The 17,875-nt window shown below is 47.7% G+C and overlaps 1 pseudogene; it reads right to left on the reverse strand.

Annotated features, from left to right (window-relative positions):
• Positions 1–1,581: 1,581 nt before the first annotated feature.
• The window catches only part of LOC121843772, a 41,685-nt pseudogene continuing 25,391 nt past the window's right edge, over positions 1,582–17,875 (reverse strand).

A 17,875-nucleotide genomic window follows, 5' to 3' on the forward strand; every position in this document is an offset into this window, starting at 1 on the left:
AACAACATTAGCCCAGACCCACCTAAACAATAACATTAGCCCAGACCCAGACCCACCTAGACAACAGCATTAGCCCAGACCCACCTAGACAACAGCATTAGCCCAGACCCACCTAGACAACAGCATTAGCCCAGACCCACCTAGACAACATCATTAGCCCAGACCCACCTAGACAATAACATTAGCCCAGACCCACCTAGACAACAACATTAGCCCAGACCCACCTAAACAATAACATTAGCCCAGACCCAGACCCACCTAGACGACAACATTAGCCCAGACCCACCTAGACAACAGCATTAGCCCAGACCCACCTAAACAACAACATTAGCCCAGACCCACCTAGACAACAGCATTAGCCCAGACCCACCTAGACAACAGCATTAGCCCAGACCCACCTAAACAACAACATTAGCCCAGACCCACCTAGACAACAGCATTAGCCCAGACCCACCTAGACAACAGCATTAGCCCAGACCCACCTAGACAACAGCATTAGCCCAGACCCACCTAAACAACATTAGCCCAGACCCACCTAGACAACAGCATTAGCCCAGACCCACCTAGACAACAGCATTAGCCCAGACCCACCTAAACAATAACATTAGCCCAGACCCACCTAGACAACATCATTAGCCCAGACCCACCTAGACAATAACATTAGCCCAGACCCACCTAGACAACAACATTAGCCCAGACCCACCTAAACAATAACATTAGCCCAGACCCAGACCCACCTAGACAACAGCATTAGCCCAGACCCACCTAGACAACAGCATTAGCCCAGACCCACCTAGACAACATCATTAGCCCAGACCCACCTAGACAACATCATTAGCCCAGACCCACCTAGACAATAACATTAGCCCAGACCCACCTAGACAACAACATTAGCCCAGACCCACCTAAACAATAACATTAGCCCAGACCCAGACCCACCTAGACGACAACATTAGCCCAGACCCACCTAGACAACAGCATTAGCCCAGACCCACCTAAACAACAACATTAGCCCAGACCCACCTAAACAACAACATTAGCCCAGACCCACCTAGACAACAGCATTAGCCCAGACCCACCTAGACAACAGCATTAGCCCAGACCCACCTAGACAACAGAATTAGCCCAGACCCACCTAAACAACAACATTAGCCCAGACCCACCTAGACAACAGCATTAGCCCAGACCCACCTAGACAACAGCATTAGCCCAGACCCACCTAGACAACAGCATTAGCCCAGACCCACCTAGACAACAGCATTAGCCCAGACCCACCTAAACAATAACATTAGCCCAGACCCACCTAGACAACATCATTAGCCCAGACCCACCTAGACAATAACATTAGCCCAGACCCACCTAGACAACAACATTAGCCCAGACCCAGACCCACCTAGACAACAACATTAGCCCAGACCCACCTAGACAACATTAGCCCAGACCCAGACCCACCTAGACAATAACATTAGCCCAGACCCACATAGACAACATTAGCCCAGACCCACCTAAACAACAACATTAGCCCAGACCCAGCTAAACAACAACATTAGCCCAGACCCAGCTAGACAACAACATTAGCCCAGACCCAGACCCACCTAAACAACATTAGCCCAGACCCAGCTAGACGACAACAACATTAGCCCAGACCCAGCTAGACGACAACAACATTAGCCCAGACCCAGCTAGACGACAACAACATTAGCCCAGACCCAGCTAGACGACAACAACATTAGCCCAGACCCAGCTAGACGACAACAACATTAGCCCAGACCCAGCTAGACGACAACAACATTAGCCCAGACCCAGCTAGACGACAACAACATTAGCCCAGACCCAGCTAGACGACAACAACATTAGCCCAGACCCAGCTAGACGACAACAACATTAGCCCAGACCCAGCTAGACGACAACAACATTAGCCCAGACCCAGCTAGACGACAACAACATTAGCCCAGACCCAGCTAGACGACAACAACATTAGCCCAGACCCAGCTAGACGACAACATTAGCCCAGACCCAGCTAGACGCCAACAACATTAGCCCAGACCCAGCTAGACAACAACAACATTAGCCCAGACCCAGCTAGACAACAACAACATTAGCCCAGACCCAGCTAGACAACAACAACATTAGCCCAGACCCACCTAGACAACAACAACATTAGCCCAGACCCACCTAGACAACATTAGCCCAGACCCAACTAAATAATTAGATGTCAGTTTGTCAGTTTGGGTCATATGGGTGTGAAATCATCAGGGACGTGTCTGATTAGAGGTCAGGGGTCAGAGGGTACCTTGTATAGTTTGGGTCGTACAGGTGTGAAGTCATCAGGGACGTGTCTGATTAGAGGTCAGAGGGTACCTTGTATAGTTTGGGTCGTACAGGTGTGAAGTCATCAGGGACGTGTCTGATTAGAGGTCAGGGGTCAGAGGTCAGGGGTACCTTGTATAGTTTGGGTCGTACGGGTGTGAAGTCATTGGGGACGTGTCTGATTAGAGGTCAGAGGGTACCTTGTATAGTTTGGGTCGTACAGGTGTGAAGTCATCAGGGACGTGTCTGATTAGAGGTCAGGGGTCAGAGGGTACCTTTTGTATAGTTTGGGTCGTACGGGTGTGAAGTCATCAGGGACGTGTCTGATTAGAGGTCAGAGGGTACCTTGTATAGTTTGGGTCGTACAGGTGTGAAATCATCAGGGACGTGTCTGATTAGAGGTCAGGGGTCAGAGGTCAGGGGGTACCTTGTATAGTTTGGGTCGTACGGGTGTGAAGTCATCAGGGACGTGTCTGATTAGAGGTCAGAGGGTACCTTGTATAGTTTGGGTCGTACGGGTGTGAAGTCATCAGGGACGTGTTTGCGTATCTCTTCAGGTTGTCCTCCCAGAACCTCCCAGAAGTTAGGAGGTTCCTGACTCTGCTGCAGGGTGGTGATCTCTGCCTTCCCCTTACGCTCATTCTTATTGATCTTCTCTGCAAACAGCCTACACACACACACACACACACACACACACACACCACACACACACAGTCAGAGACATTCAGGGGCAGGCACACACACACCAGGTAGCAGGTAGGTAGCCTAGTGGTTAGAGCATTGGACTAGTAACCAAAGGGTTGCAAGATGCCCCTGAACAAGGCAGTTCACCCACTGTTCCTAGACCAGTTCACCCACTGTTCCTAGACCAGTTCACCCACTGTTCCTAGACCAGTTCACCCACTGTTCCTAGACCAGTTCACCCACTGTTCCTAGACCAGTTCACCCACTGTTCCTAGACCAGTTCACCCACTGTTCCTAGACCAGTTCACCCACTGTTCCTAGAACAGTTCACCCACTGTTCCTAGACCAGTTCACCCACTGTTCCTAGACCAGTTAACCCACTGTTCCCCGGTTGGCCGTCATGGAAAATAAGAATTTGTTCTTAACTGACTTGCATAGTTAAATAAAGGTTAAAAGATCTAATTCTCATCTACAATGACTGCCAAACCCAGATGACGCTGTGCCAATTGGGAGATCTAATTCTGATCTACAATGACGGCCAAACCCAGATGACGCTGTGCCAATTGGGAGATCTAATTCTGATCTACAATGACTGCCAAACCCAGATGACGCTGTGCCAATTGGGAGATCTAATTCTGATCTACAATGACGGCCAAACCCAGATGACGCTGTGCCAATTGGGAGATCTAATTCTTATCTACAATGACGGCCAAACCCAGATGACGCTGTGCCAATTGGGAGATCTAATTCTTATCTACAATGACGGCCAAACCCAGATGACGCTGTGCCAATTGGGAGATCTAATTCTGATCTACAATGACGGCCAAACCCAGATGACGCTGTGCCAATTGGGAGATCTAATTCTTATCTTCAATGACGGCCAAACCCAGATGACGCTGTGCCAATTGGGAGATCTAATTCTTATCTACAATGACGGCCAAACCCAGATGACGCTGTGCCAATTGGGAGATCTAATTCTTATCTACAATGACTGCCAAACCCAGATGACGCTGTGCCAATTGGGAGATCTAATTCTGATCTACAATGACTGCCAAACCCAGATGACGCTGTGCCAATTGGGAGATCTAATTCTTATCAACAATGACTGCCAAACCCAGATGACGCTGTGCCAATTGGGAGATCTAATTCTGATCTACAATGACTGCCAAACCCAGATGACGCTGTGCCAATTGTGTAAATAAAGTTTAAATTCAAAAACGCCAGAGTGAGGTGTTTAGAACTGTACATTCAACAGCCCCGGCCCCGACTCAGCGGACGACGGCCCCGACTCAGCGGACGACGGCCCCGACTCAGCGGACGACGGCCCCGACTCAGCGGACGACGGCCCCGACTCAGCGGACGACGGCCCCGACTCAGCGGACGACGGCCCCGACTCAGCGGACGACGGCCCCGACTCAGCGGACGACGGCCCCGACTCAGCGGACGACGGCCCCGACTCAGCGGACGACGGCCCCGACTCAGCGGACGACGGCCCCGACTCAGCGGACGACGGCCCCGACTCAGCGGACGACGGCCCCGACTCAGCGGACGACGGCCCCGACTCAGCGGACGACGGCCCCGACTCAGCGGACGACGGCCCCGACTCAGCGGACGACGGCCCCGACTCAGCGGACGACGGCCCCGACTCAGCGGACGACGGCCCCGACTCAGCGGACGACGGCCCCGACTCAGCGGACGACGGCCCGACTAAATTTTACTTCACAGTTTGTATGTGTGTTAGTTACCGGGCCTTAGTGGTACCGGCCAGAGTAGTGTTGGTGTGTGTTAGTTACCGGGCCTTAGTGGTACCGGCCAGAGTAGTGTTGGTGTGTGTTAGTTACCGGGCCTTAGTGGTACCGGCCAGAGTAGTGTTGGTGTGTGTTAGTTATCGGGCCTTAGTGGTACCGGCCAGAGTAGTGTTGGTGTGTGTTAGTTATCGGGCCTTAGTGGTACCGGCCAGAGTAGTGTTGGTGTGTGTTAGTTACTGGGCCTTAGTGGTACCGGCCAGAGTAGTGTTGGTGTGTGTTAGTTACCGGGCCTTAGTGGTACCGGCCAGAGTAGTGTTGGTGTGTGTGTTACCGGGCCTTAGTGGTACCGGCCAGAGTAGTGTTGGTGTGTGGTTACCGGGCCTTAGTGGTACCGGCCAGAGTAGTGTTGGTGTGTGTTAGTTACCGGGCCTTAGTGGTACCGGCCAGAGTAGCGTTGGTGTTGGTGTGTGATCTCTCTTTTGAAGAACATATCAAGACCATTTCAAGGACAGCTTTTTTTCCATCTACGTAACATTCCAAAAATCAGAAACTTTCTGTCCAAAAATGATGCAGAAAAATTAATCCATGCTTTTGTCACTTCTAGGTTAGACTACTGCAATGCTCTACTTTCCGGCTACCTGGATAAAGCACTAAATAAACTTCAGTTAGTACTAAATACGGCTGCTAGAACCCTGACTAGAACCAAAACAATGTGATCATATTACTCCAGTGCTAGCCTCCCTACACTGGCTTCCTGTCAAAGCAAGGGCTGATTTCAAGCTTTTACTACTAACCTACAAAGCATTACATGGGCTTGCTCCTACCTATCTCTCTGATTTGGTCCTGCCGTACATACCTACACGTACGCTACGGTCACAAGACGCAGGCCTCCTAATTGTCCCTAGAATTTCTAAGCAAACAGCTGGAGGCAGGGCTTTCTCCTATAGAGCTCCAGTTATATGGAACAGTCTGCCTACCCATGTCAGAGACGCAAACTCGGTCTCAACCTTTAAGTCTTTACTGAAGACTCATCTCTTCAGTGGGTCATATGATTGAGTGTAGTCTGGCCCAGGAGTGGGAAGGTGAACGGAAAGGCTCTGGAGCAACGAACCGCCCTTGCTGTCTCTGCCTGGCCGGTTCCCCTCTTTCCACTGGGATTCTCTGCCTCTAACCCTATTACAGGGCTGAGTCACTGGCTTACTGGTGCTCTTCCATGAGTCACTGGGTTGAGTCGCTGACGTGGTCTTCCTGTCTGGGTTGGCGCCCCCCTTGGGTTGTGCTGTGGCAGAGATCTTTGTGGTAAGTTGGTGGTTGAAGATATCCCTCTAGTCGTGTGGGGGCTGTGCTTTGGGCAAAGTGGGTGGAGTTATATCCTGCCTGTTTGGCCCTGTCCGGGGTGTCCTCGGATGGGGCCACAGTGTCTCCTGACCCCTCCTTTCTCAGCCTCCAGTATTTATGCTGCAGTAGTTTGTGTCGGTGGGCTAGGGTCAGTCGGTTATATCTGGTGTCCTGTGTGAATTTAAGTGTGCTCTCTCTAATTCTCTCTTTCTTTCTCTCTCTCGGAGGACCGGGGCCCTAGGAGGACCATGCCTCAGGACTGCCTGGCCTGATGACTCCTTGCTGTCCCCAGTCCATCTGTTCGTGCTGCTGCTCCAGTTTCAACTGTTCTGCCTGCGGCTATGGAACCCTGACCTGTTGACCGGACGTGCTACCTGTCCCAGACCTGCTGTTTTCAACTCTCTAGAGACAGCAGGAGCGGTAGAGATACTCAATGATCAGCTATGAAAAGCCAACTAATATTTACTCCTGAGGTGCTGACTTGTTGCACCCTCAACAACTACTGTGATTATTATTATTTGACTCTGCTGGTAATTTATGAACATTTGAACATCTTGGCCATGTTCTGTTATAATCTCCACCCAGCACAGCCAGAAGAGGACTGGCCACCCCAAATAGCCTGGTTCCTCTCTAGGTTTCTTCCTAGGTTTTGGCCTTTCTAGGGAGTTTTTCCTAGCCACCGTGCTTCTACACCTGCATTGCTTGCTGTTTGGGGTTTTAGGCAGGGTTTCTGTACAGCACTTTGAGATATCAGCTGATGTAAGAAGGGCTATATAAATAAATGTGATTTGATTTGATTTAGAGGTACCAGCCAGAGTAGTGTTAGTGTGTGTTAGTTACCGGGCCTTAGTGGTACCGGCCAGAGTAGTGTTGGTGTGTGTTAGTTACCGGGCCTTAGTGGTACCGGCCAGAGTAGTGTTGGTGTGTGTTAGTTACCGGGCCTTAGTGGTACCGGCCAGAGTAGTGATGGTATGTATTAATTACCGGGCCTTAGTGGTACCGGCCAGAGTAGTGTTGGTGTGTGTTAGTTACCGGGCCTTAGTGGTACCGGCCAGAGTAGCGTTGGCTCCTCTCCAGATGAGAATCTCCAGACCCGTATCCACCAGGAAGACAAACCTACAGGAACACAGAGCATTAGAACTACAGGAACACAGAACATTTGAACTACAGGAACACAGAGCAGTAGAACTACAGGAACACAGAACATTTGAACTACAGGAACACAGAGCATTACAACTACAGGAACACAGAGCATTACAACTACAGGAACACAGAGCATTACAACTACAGGAACACAGAGCATTACAACTACAGGAACACAGAGCATTACAACTACAGGAACACAGAGCATTACAACTACAGGAACACAGAACATTTGAACTACAGGAACACAGAGCATTAGAACTATAGGAACACAGAACATTAGAACTATAGGAACACAGAACATTAGAACTATAGGAACACAGAACATTAGAACTTCAGGAACACAGAACATTAGAACTTCAGGAACACAGAACATTAAACACAGAACATTAGAACTACAGGAACACAGAACATTAGAACTATAGGAACACAGAACATTAGAACTATAGGAACACAGAACATTAGAACTATAGGAACACAGAACATTAGAACTTCAGGAACACAGAACATTAGAACTATAGGAACACAGAACATTAGAACTATTAAACACAGAACATTAGAACTTCAGGAACACAGAAGCATTAAACACAGAACATTAGAACTAGAACTATAGGAACACAGAACATTAGAACTATAGGAACACAGAACATCAGGAACACAGAGCATTAAACACAGAACATTAGAACTACAGGAACACAGAACATTAGAACTACAGGAACACAGAACATTAGAACTACAGGAACACAGAACATTAGAACTACAGGAACACAGAGCATTAAACACAGAACATTAGAACTATAGGAACACAGAACATTAGAACTATAGGAACACAGAACATTAGAACTTCAGGAACACAGAGCATTAAACACAGAACATTAGAACTATAGGAACACAGAACATTAGAACTATAGGAACACAGAACATTAGAACTACAGGAACACAGAACATTAGAACTACAGGAACACAGAACATTAGAACTACAGGAACACAGAACATTAGAACTATAGGAACCATAAAACAGACTGTCCATCTCCATGACAACAGTGTTGTCAGTCTGTAAAGCCCTCCATGGTGCTGTCCATGCTAAAACAGACTGTCCATCTCCATGACAACAGAACTCACCGTGGGTCCAGGGACGAGGCCTTCAGAGGAACCGACTCCAGACGGATGTTCTTCTTCCCATAAACACGATACAACCTGGAACAACACACACACACACACACACACACACACACACACAGTTGGTACACCCCCACACAGTCCCCCTCCTTACCTGACAGTGTGTACCCCCCCCCCTCCTTACCTGACAGTATAGTGTGTACCCCGCCTCCTCCTCACCTGACAGTATAGTGTGTACCCCCCTCCTTACCTGACAGTAGTGTACCCCCCCTCCTTACCTGACAGTATAGTGTGTACCCCCCTCCTTACCTGACAGTATAGTGTGTACCCCCCTCCTCCTTACCTGACAGTATAGTGTGTACCCCCCTCCTCCTTACCCGACAGTATAGTGTGTACCCCCTCCTCCTTACCTGACAGTATAGTGTGTACCCCCCTCCTCCTTACCTGACAGTATAGTGTGTACCCCCCTCCTCCTTACCCGACAGTATAGTGTGTACCCCCCTCCTCCTTACCTGACAGTATAGTGTGTACCCCCCCCCCTCCTCCTTACCCGACAGTATAGTGTGTACCCCCTCCTCCTTACCTGACAGTATAGTGTACCCCCCTCCTCCTTACCTGACAGTATAGTGTACCCCCCCTCCTCCTTACCTGACAGTATAGTGTACCCCCCCCCCCCTCCTTACCTGACAGTAGTGTGTACCCCCCTCCTTACCTGACAGTATAGTGTGTACCCCCTCCTCCTTACCTGACAGTATAGTGTGTACCCCCCTCCTCCTTACCTGACAGTATAGTGTGTACCCCCCTCCTCCTTACCTGACAGTATAGTGTGTACCCCCCTCCCCTCCTTAACTGACAGTATAGTGTGTACCCCCTCCTCCTTACCTGACAGTATAGTGTACCCCCCTCCTCCTTACCTGACAGTATAGTGTACCCCCTCCTCCTTACCTGACAGTATAGTGTGTGTCCTCCACAGTATAGAAGCCGCTGGCTGTCCCCCTCCTCCTTACCTGACAGTATAGTGTACCCCCCTCCTCCTTACCTGACAGTATAGTGTGTGTCCTCCACAGTATAGAAGCCGCTGGCTGTCCCCCTCAATGTAGGAGATGTCATTTTCAAACACCTGGTGGGGCACGAAGAGTTGGCAAGGTTTTCTACAGGCCGTGTGTGTGTGTGTGTGTGTGTGTGTGGGGGGGACCTACAGCGCTGAACTCCTCGGACTCGTCTCCCATCTCCTCTCTGATGGTTCGACACTCCGCCCCCAGGTAGTTACGGAGGTTGACGGCGTGGATGGCAGACCCCGCCTTCTTATCCAGCGTAGCTTCCTGACCGATCCAGTAGAATATCTGCCAGTTCAGGGCTCCGTTGTCCCCAGGAACGTCTGGGGGGTTAGAGGAGGGATAGGGGTAGGAGGGGTGGGGTAGGGGGTTCAGAGGAGGAGGGGGTAGAGGATGGGTGCAGAGGAGGGGTGGGGGAGGAGGGGTGGGGTGGGGGAGGGGTAGGGGGTTTGAGGAAGAGGGGGTAAAGGAGGGGTGCGGGGGTTCAGAGGAGGGGTAGAGGAGGCGTGGGGGGTTCAGAGGAGGGGTAGGGGGTTTGAGGAGGTGGGGGTTCAGAGGAGGGGTGGGGGGTTCAGAGGAGGGGAGTTACTAGGTTACTACATAACTACATAACAGTACAATATGAAATCATATGTTGTCTCATGGAAATGAGGCTTCACAGTGCTCTGTTCAGACTAACTGCTAGTCCCTACAGTAGACACTATTAAACCACTGTGTTCTGTTCAGACTAACTGCTAGTCCCTACAGTAGACACTATTAAACCACTGTGTTCTGTTCAGACTAACTGCTAGTCCCTACAGTAGACACTATTAAACCACTGTGTTCTGTTCAGACTAACTGCTAGTCCCTACAGTAGACACTATTAAACCACTGTGTTCTGTTCAGACTAACTGCTAGTCCCTACAGTAGACACTATTAAACCACTGTGTTCTGTACAGACTAACTGCTAGTCCCTACAGTAGACACTATTAAACCACTGTGTTCTGTTCAGACTAACTGCTAGTCCCTACAGTAGACACTATTAAACCACTGTGTTCTGTACAGACTAACTGCTAGTCCCTACAGTAGACACTATTAAACCACTGTTCTGTTCAGACTAACTGCTAGTCCCTACAGTAGACACTATTAAACCACTGTGTGGTGTTCAGACTAACTGCTAGTCCCTACAGTAGACACTATTAAACCACTGTGTTCTGTACAGACTAACTGCAAGTCCCTACAGTAGACACTATTAAACCACTGTGTTCTGTACAGACTAACTGCTAGTCCCTACAGTAGACACTATTAAACCACTGTGTTCTGTTCAGACTAACTGCTAGTCCCTACAGTAGACACTATTAAACCACTGTGTTCTGTACAGACTAACTGCTAGCCCCTACAGTAGACACTATTAAACCACTGTGTTCTGTTCAGACGAACTGCTAGTCCCTACAGTAGACACTATTAAACCACTGTGTGGTGTTCTGTTCAGACTAACTGCTAGTCCCTACAGTAGACACTATTAAACCACTGTGTTCTGTTCAGACTAACTGCTAGCCCCTACAGTAGACACTATTAAACCACTGTGTTCTGTTCAGACTAACTGCTAGTCCCTACAGTAGACACTATTAAACCACTGTGTTCTGTACAGACTAACTGCAAGTCCCTACAGTAGACACTATTAAACCACTGTGTTCTGTACAGACTAACTGCTAGTCCCTACAGTAGACACTATTAAACCACTGTGTTCTGTTCAGACTAACTGCTAGTCCCTACAGTAGACACTATTAAACCACTGTGTTCTGTACAGACTTACTGCTAGTCCCTACAGTAGACACTATTAAACCAATGTGTTCTGTACAGACTAACTGCTAGTCCCTACAGTAGACACTATTAAACCACTGTGTTCTGTACAGACTAACTGCTAGTCCCTACAGTAGACACTATTAAACCACTGTGTTCTGTTCAGACTAACTGCTAGCCCCTACAGTAGACACTATTAAACCACTGTGTTCTGTACAGACTAACTGCTAGCCCCTACAGTAGACACTATTAAACCACTGTGTTCTGTTCAGACTAACTGCTAGTCCCTACAGTAGACACTATTAAACCACTGTGTTCTGTTCAGATTAACTGCTAGTCCCTACAGTAGACACTATTAAACCACTGTGTTCTGTACAGACTAACTGCTAGTCCCTACAGTAGACACTATTAAACCACTGTGTTCTGTTCAGACTAACTGCTAGTCCCTACAGTAGACACTATTAAACCACTGTGTTCTGTACAGACTAACTGCTAGTCCCTACAGTAGACACTATTAAACCACTGTGTTCTGTTCAGACTAACTGCTAGTCCCTACAGTAGACACTATTAAACCACTGTGTGGTGTTCTGTTCAGACTAACTGCTAGTCCCTACAGTAGACACTATTAAACCACTGTGTTCTGTTCAGACTAACTGCTAGTCCCTACAGTAGACACTATTAAACCACTGTGTTCTGTTCAGACTAACTGCTAGTCCCTACAGTAGACACTATTAAACCACTGTGTTCTGTTCAGACTAACTGCTAGTCCTACAGTAGACACTATTAAACCACTGTGTTCTGTTCAGACTAACTGCTAGTCCCTACAGTAGACACTATTAAACCACTGTGTTCTGTTCAGACTAACTGCTAGTCCCTACAGTAGACACTATTAAACCACTGTGTTCTGTTCAGACTAACTGCTAGTCCCTACAGTAGACACTATTAAACCACTGTGTTCTGTTCAGACTAACTGCTAGTCCCTACAGTAGACACTATTAAACCACTGTGTGGTGTTCTGTTCAGACTAACTGCTAGTCCCTACAGTAGACACTATTAAACCACTGTGTTCTGTTCAGACTAACTGCTAGTCCCTACAGTAGACACTATTAAACCACTGTGTTCTGTTCAGACTAACTGCTAGTCCCTACAGTAGACACTATTAAACCACTGTGTTCTGTACAGACTAACTGCTAGTCCCTACAGTAGACACTATTAAACCACTGTGTTCTGTTCAGACTAACTGCTAGTCCCTACAGTAGACACTATTAAACCACTGTGTTCTGTACAGACTAACTGCTAGTCCCTACAGTAGACACTATTAAACCACTGTGTTCTGTTCAGACTAACTGCTAGTCCCTACAGTAGACACTATTAAACCACTGTGTGGTGTTCAGACTAACTGCTAGTCCCTACAGTAGACACTATTAAACCACTGTGTTCTGTACAGACTAACTGCTAGTCCCTACAGTAGACACTATTAAACCACTGTGTTCTGTTCAGACTAACTGCTAGTCCCTACAGTAGACACTATTAAACCACTGTGTGGTGTTCTGTTCAGACTAACTGCTAGCCCCTACAGTAGACACTATTAAACCACTGTGTTCTGTTCAGACTAACTGCTAGTCCCTACAGTAGACACTATTAAACCACTGTGTGGTGTTCTGTTCAGACTAACTGCTAGTCCCTACAGTAGACACTATTAAACCACTGTGTTCTGTTCAGACTAACTGCTAGTCCCTACAGTAGACACTATTAAACCACTGTGTTCTGTTCAGACTAACTGCTAGTCCCTACAGTAGACACTATTAAACCACTGTGTTCTGTTCAGACTAACTGCTAGTCCCTACAGTAGACACTATTAAACCACTGTGTTCTGTTCAGACTAACTGCTAGTCCCTACAGTAGACACTATTAAACCACTGTGTTCTGTTCAGACTAACTGCTAGTCCCTACAGTAGACACTATTAAACCACTGTGTTCTGTTCAGACTAACTGCTAGTCCCTACAGTAGACACTATTAAACCACTGTGTTCTGTTCAGACTAACTGCTAGTCCCTACAGTAGACACTATTAAACCACTGTGTGGTGTTCTGTTCAGACTAACTGCTAGTCCCTACAGTAGACACTATTAAACCACTGTGTTCTGTTCAGACTAACTGCTAGTCCCTACAGTAGACACTATTAAACCACTGTGTTCTGTTCAGACTAACTGCTAGTCCCTACAGTAGACACTATTAAACCACTGTGTTCTGTACAGACTAACTGCTAGTCCCTACAGTAGACACTATTAAACCACTGTGTTCTGTTCAGACTAACTGCTAGTCCCTACAGTAGACACTATTAAACCACTGTGTTCTGTACAGACTAACTGCTAGTCCCTACAGTAGACACTATTAAACCACTGTGTGGTGTTCTGTTCAGACTAACTGCTAGCCCCTACAGTAGACACTATTAAACCACTGTGTGGTGTTCAGACTAACTGCTAGTCCCTACAGTAGACACTATTAAACCACTGTGTTCTGTACAGACTAACTGCTAGTCCCTACAGTAGACACTATTAAACCACTGTGTTCTGTTCAGACTAACTGCTAGTCCCTACAGTAGACACTATTAAACCACTGTGTGGTGTTCTGTTCAGACTAACTGCTAGCCCCTACAGTAGACACTATTAAACCACTGTGTGGTGTTCAGACTAACTGCTAGTCCCTACAGTAGACACTATTAAACCACTGTGTTCTGTACAGACTAACTGCTAGCCCCTACAGTAGACACTATTAAACCACTGTGTTCTGTTCAGACTAACTGCTAGTCCCTACAGTAGACACTATTAAACCACTGTGTTCTGTACAGACTAACTGCTAGTCCCTACAGTAGACACTATTAAACCAGTCACTTTACAGGGCAAACCTCAACAGTACTGTGCTGCTAGATTCAACCAGGCCTGACCAGTACAGATTCAACCAGGCCTGACCAGTACAGATTCAACCAGGCCTGACCAGTACAGATTCAACCAGGCCTGACCAGTACAGATTCAACCAGGCCTGACCAGTACAGATTCAACCAGGCCTGACCAGTACAGATTCAACCAGGCCTGACCAGTACAGTTTGTGTGTTACCTTGAGGATGATGTAGCAGTGTGTGTGTGTGTGTTACCTTGAGGATGATGTAGCAGTGTGTGTGTGTGTTACCTTGAGGATGATGTAGCAGTGTGTGTGTGTGTGTGTGTGTGTGTGTGTGTGTGTGTGTGTGTGTGTGTGTGTGTTATCTTGAGGATGATGTAGCAGTGTGTGTGTGTGTGTGTGTGTTACCTTGAGGATGATGTAGCAGTGTGTGTGTGTGTGTGTGTGTGTGTGTGTTACCTTGAGGATGATGTAGCAGTGTGTGTGTGTGTGTGTGTGTGTGTGTGTGTGTGTGTGTGTGTGTGTGTGTGTGTGTGTGTGTGTGTGTGTTACCTTGAGGATGATGTAGCAGTGTGTGTGTGTGTTACCTTGAGGATGATGTAGCAGTGTGTGTGTGTGTGTGTGTGTTACCTTGAGGATGATGTAGCAGTGTGTGTGTGTGTGTGTGTGTGTGTGTGTTACCTTGAGGATGATGTAGCAGTGTGTGTGTGTGTGTTACCTTGAGGATGACGTAGCAGTGTGTGTGTGTGTGTGTGTGTTACCTTGAGGATGATGTAGCAGTGTGTGTGTGTGTGTGTGTGTGTGTGTGTTACCTTGAGGATGATGTAGCAGTGTGTGTGTGTGTGTGTGTTACCTTGAGGATGATGTAGCAGTGTGTGTTACCTTGAGGATGATGTAGCAGTGTGTGTGTGTGTGTGTGTGTGTGTGTGTGTGTGTGTGTGTGTTACCTTGAGGATGATGTAGCAGTGTGTGTGTGTTACCTTGAGGATGATGTAGCAGTGTGTGTGTGTTACCTTGAGGATGATGTAGCAGTGTGTGTGTGTGTGTGTGTGTGTGTGTTACCTTGAGGATGATGTAGCAGTGTGTGTGTGTGTTACCTTGAGGATGATGTAGCAGTGTGTGTGTGTGCTACCTTGAGGATGATGTAGCAGTGTGTGTGTGTGTGTTACCTTGAGGATGATGTAGCAGTGTGTGTGTGTGTGTTTGTTACCTTGAGGATGATGTAGCAGTGTGTGTGTGTTACCTTGAGGATGATGTAGCAGTGTGTGTGTGTTACCTTGAGGATGATGTAGCAGTGTGTGTGTGTGTGTGTGTGTGTGTTACCTTGAGGATGATGTAGCAGTGTGTGTGTGTGTTACCTTGAGGATGATGTAGCAGTGTGTGTGTGTGCTACCTTGAGGATGATGTAGCAGTGTGTGTGTGTGTGTTACCTTGAGGATGATGTAGCAGTGTGTGTGTGTGTGTTTGTTACCTTGAGGATGATGTAGCAGTGTGTGTGTGTGTGTGTTAACTTGAGGATGATGTAGCAGTGTGTGTGTGTGCTACCTTGAGGATGATGTAGCAGTGTGTGTGTGTGTTACCTTGAGGATGATGTAGCAGTGTGTGTGTGTGTTAACTTGAGGATGATGTAGCAGTGTGTGTGTGTTAACTTGAGGATGATGTAGCAGTGTGTGTGTGTGTTACCTTGAGGATGATGTAGCAGTGTGTGTGTGTGTGTGTGTGTTACCTTGAGGATGATGTAGCAGTGTGTGTGTGTGTTACCTTGAGGATGATGTAGCAGTGTGTGTGTGTGTTACCTTGAGGATGATGTAGCAGTGTGTGTGTGTGTTACCTTGAGGATGATGTAGCAGTGTGTGTGTGTGTTACCTTGAGGATGATGTAGCAGTGTGTGTGTGTGCTACCTTGAGGATGATGTAGCAGTGTGTGTGTGTGCTACCTTGAGGATGATGTAGCAGTGTGTGTGTGTGTGTTACCTTGAGGATGATGTAACAGTGTGTGTGTGTGTGTGTGTGTGTGTGTGTGTGTGTGTTACCTTGAGGATGATGTAGCAGTCAGCCTCGTAGAACTTCCCCTGGAACGCCTCGTCTACCTGCATCGGAACGAAGTTCTCTATCTGCCACACAAACACACCAGGAACCTATACACACACACACACACACACACACACACACACACACACACACACACACACACACACACACACACACACACATACACACACACACACACACACACACACAGCAAAGTTAGAACAGTACAACTGCACACACACGCTCAAACACAAACCTCCTCCCCTATCAGATTAGAGCCATAATGGAGACATCTACCCCCCACTATCAGATTAGAGCCATAATGGAGACATCTAACCCCCCTATCAGATTAGAGCCATAATGGAGACATCTACCCCCCTATCAGATTAGAGCCATAATGGAGACATCTACCCCCCACTATCAGATTACAGCCATAATGGAGACATCTACCCCCTATCAGATTAGAGCCATAATGGAGACATCTACCCCCTATCAGATTAGAGCCATAATGGAGACATCTACCCCCTATCAGATTAGAGCCATAATGGAGACATCTACCCCCCTATGAGATTAGAGCCATAATGGAGACATCTACCCCCCCCTATCAGATTAGAGCCATAATGGAGACATCTACCCCCCCCACTATCAGATTAGAGCCATAATGGAGACATCTACCCCCCACTATCAGATTAGAGCCATAATGGAGACATCTACCCCCCACTATCAGATTAGAGCCATAATGGAGAAATATACCCCCCTATCAGATTAGAGCCATAATGGAGACCCCCCACTATCAGATTAGAGCCATAATGGAGACATCTACCCCCCTATCAGATTAGAGCCATAATGGAGACATCTACCCCCTATCAGATTAGAGCCATAATGGAGACATCTACCCCCCTATCAGATTAGAGCCATAATGGAGACATCTACCCCCCCCCTATGAGATTAGAGCCATAATGGAGACATCTACCCCCCTATCAGATTAGAGCCATAATGGAGACATCTACCCCCCCCACTATCAGATTAGAGCCATAATGGAGACATCTACCCCCCCCCACTATCAGATTAGAGCCATAATGGAGACATCTACCCCCCACTATCAGATTAGAGCCATAATGGAGAAATATACCCCCACCCCCCACTATCAGATTAGAGCCATAATGGAGACATCTACCCCCCACTATCAGATTAGAGCCATAATGGAGAAATATACCCCCACCCCCCACTATCAGATTAGAGCCATAATGGAGACATCTACCCCCACCCCCCACTATCAGATTAGAGCCATAATGGAGACATCTACCCCCACCCCCACTATCAGATTAGAGCCATAATGGAGACATCTACCCCCCCCACTATCAGATTAGAGCCATAATGGAGACATCTACCCCCCACTATCAGATTAGAGCCATAATGGAGACATCTACCCCCCCCACTATCAGATTAGAGCCATAATGGAGACATCCACCCCCCTATCAGATTAGAGCCATAATGGAGACATCTACCCCCTATCAGATTAGAGCCATAATGGAGACATCTACCCCCTATCAGATTAGAGCCATAATGGAGACATCTACCCCCCTATCAGATTAGAGCCATAATGGAGACATCTACCCCCCTATCAGATTAGAGCCATAATGGAGACATCTACCCCCTATCAGATTAGAGCCATAATGGAGACATCTACCCCCCCTATCAGATTAGAGCCATAATGGAGACATCTACCCCCTATCAGATTAGAGCCATAATGGAGACATCTACCC

The sequence above is a fragment of the Oncorhynchus tshawytscha genome, unplaced genomic scaffold (assembly GCF_018296145.1).
Source record: "Oncorhynchus tshawytscha isolate Ot180627B unplaced genomic scaffold, Otsh_v2.0 Un_contig_13017_pilon_pilon, whole genome shotgun sequence".
Classification (NCBI taxonomy): domain Eukaryota; kingdom Metazoa; phylum Chordata; class Actinopteri; order Salmoniformes; family Salmonidae; genus Oncorhynchus; species Oncorhynchus tshawytscha.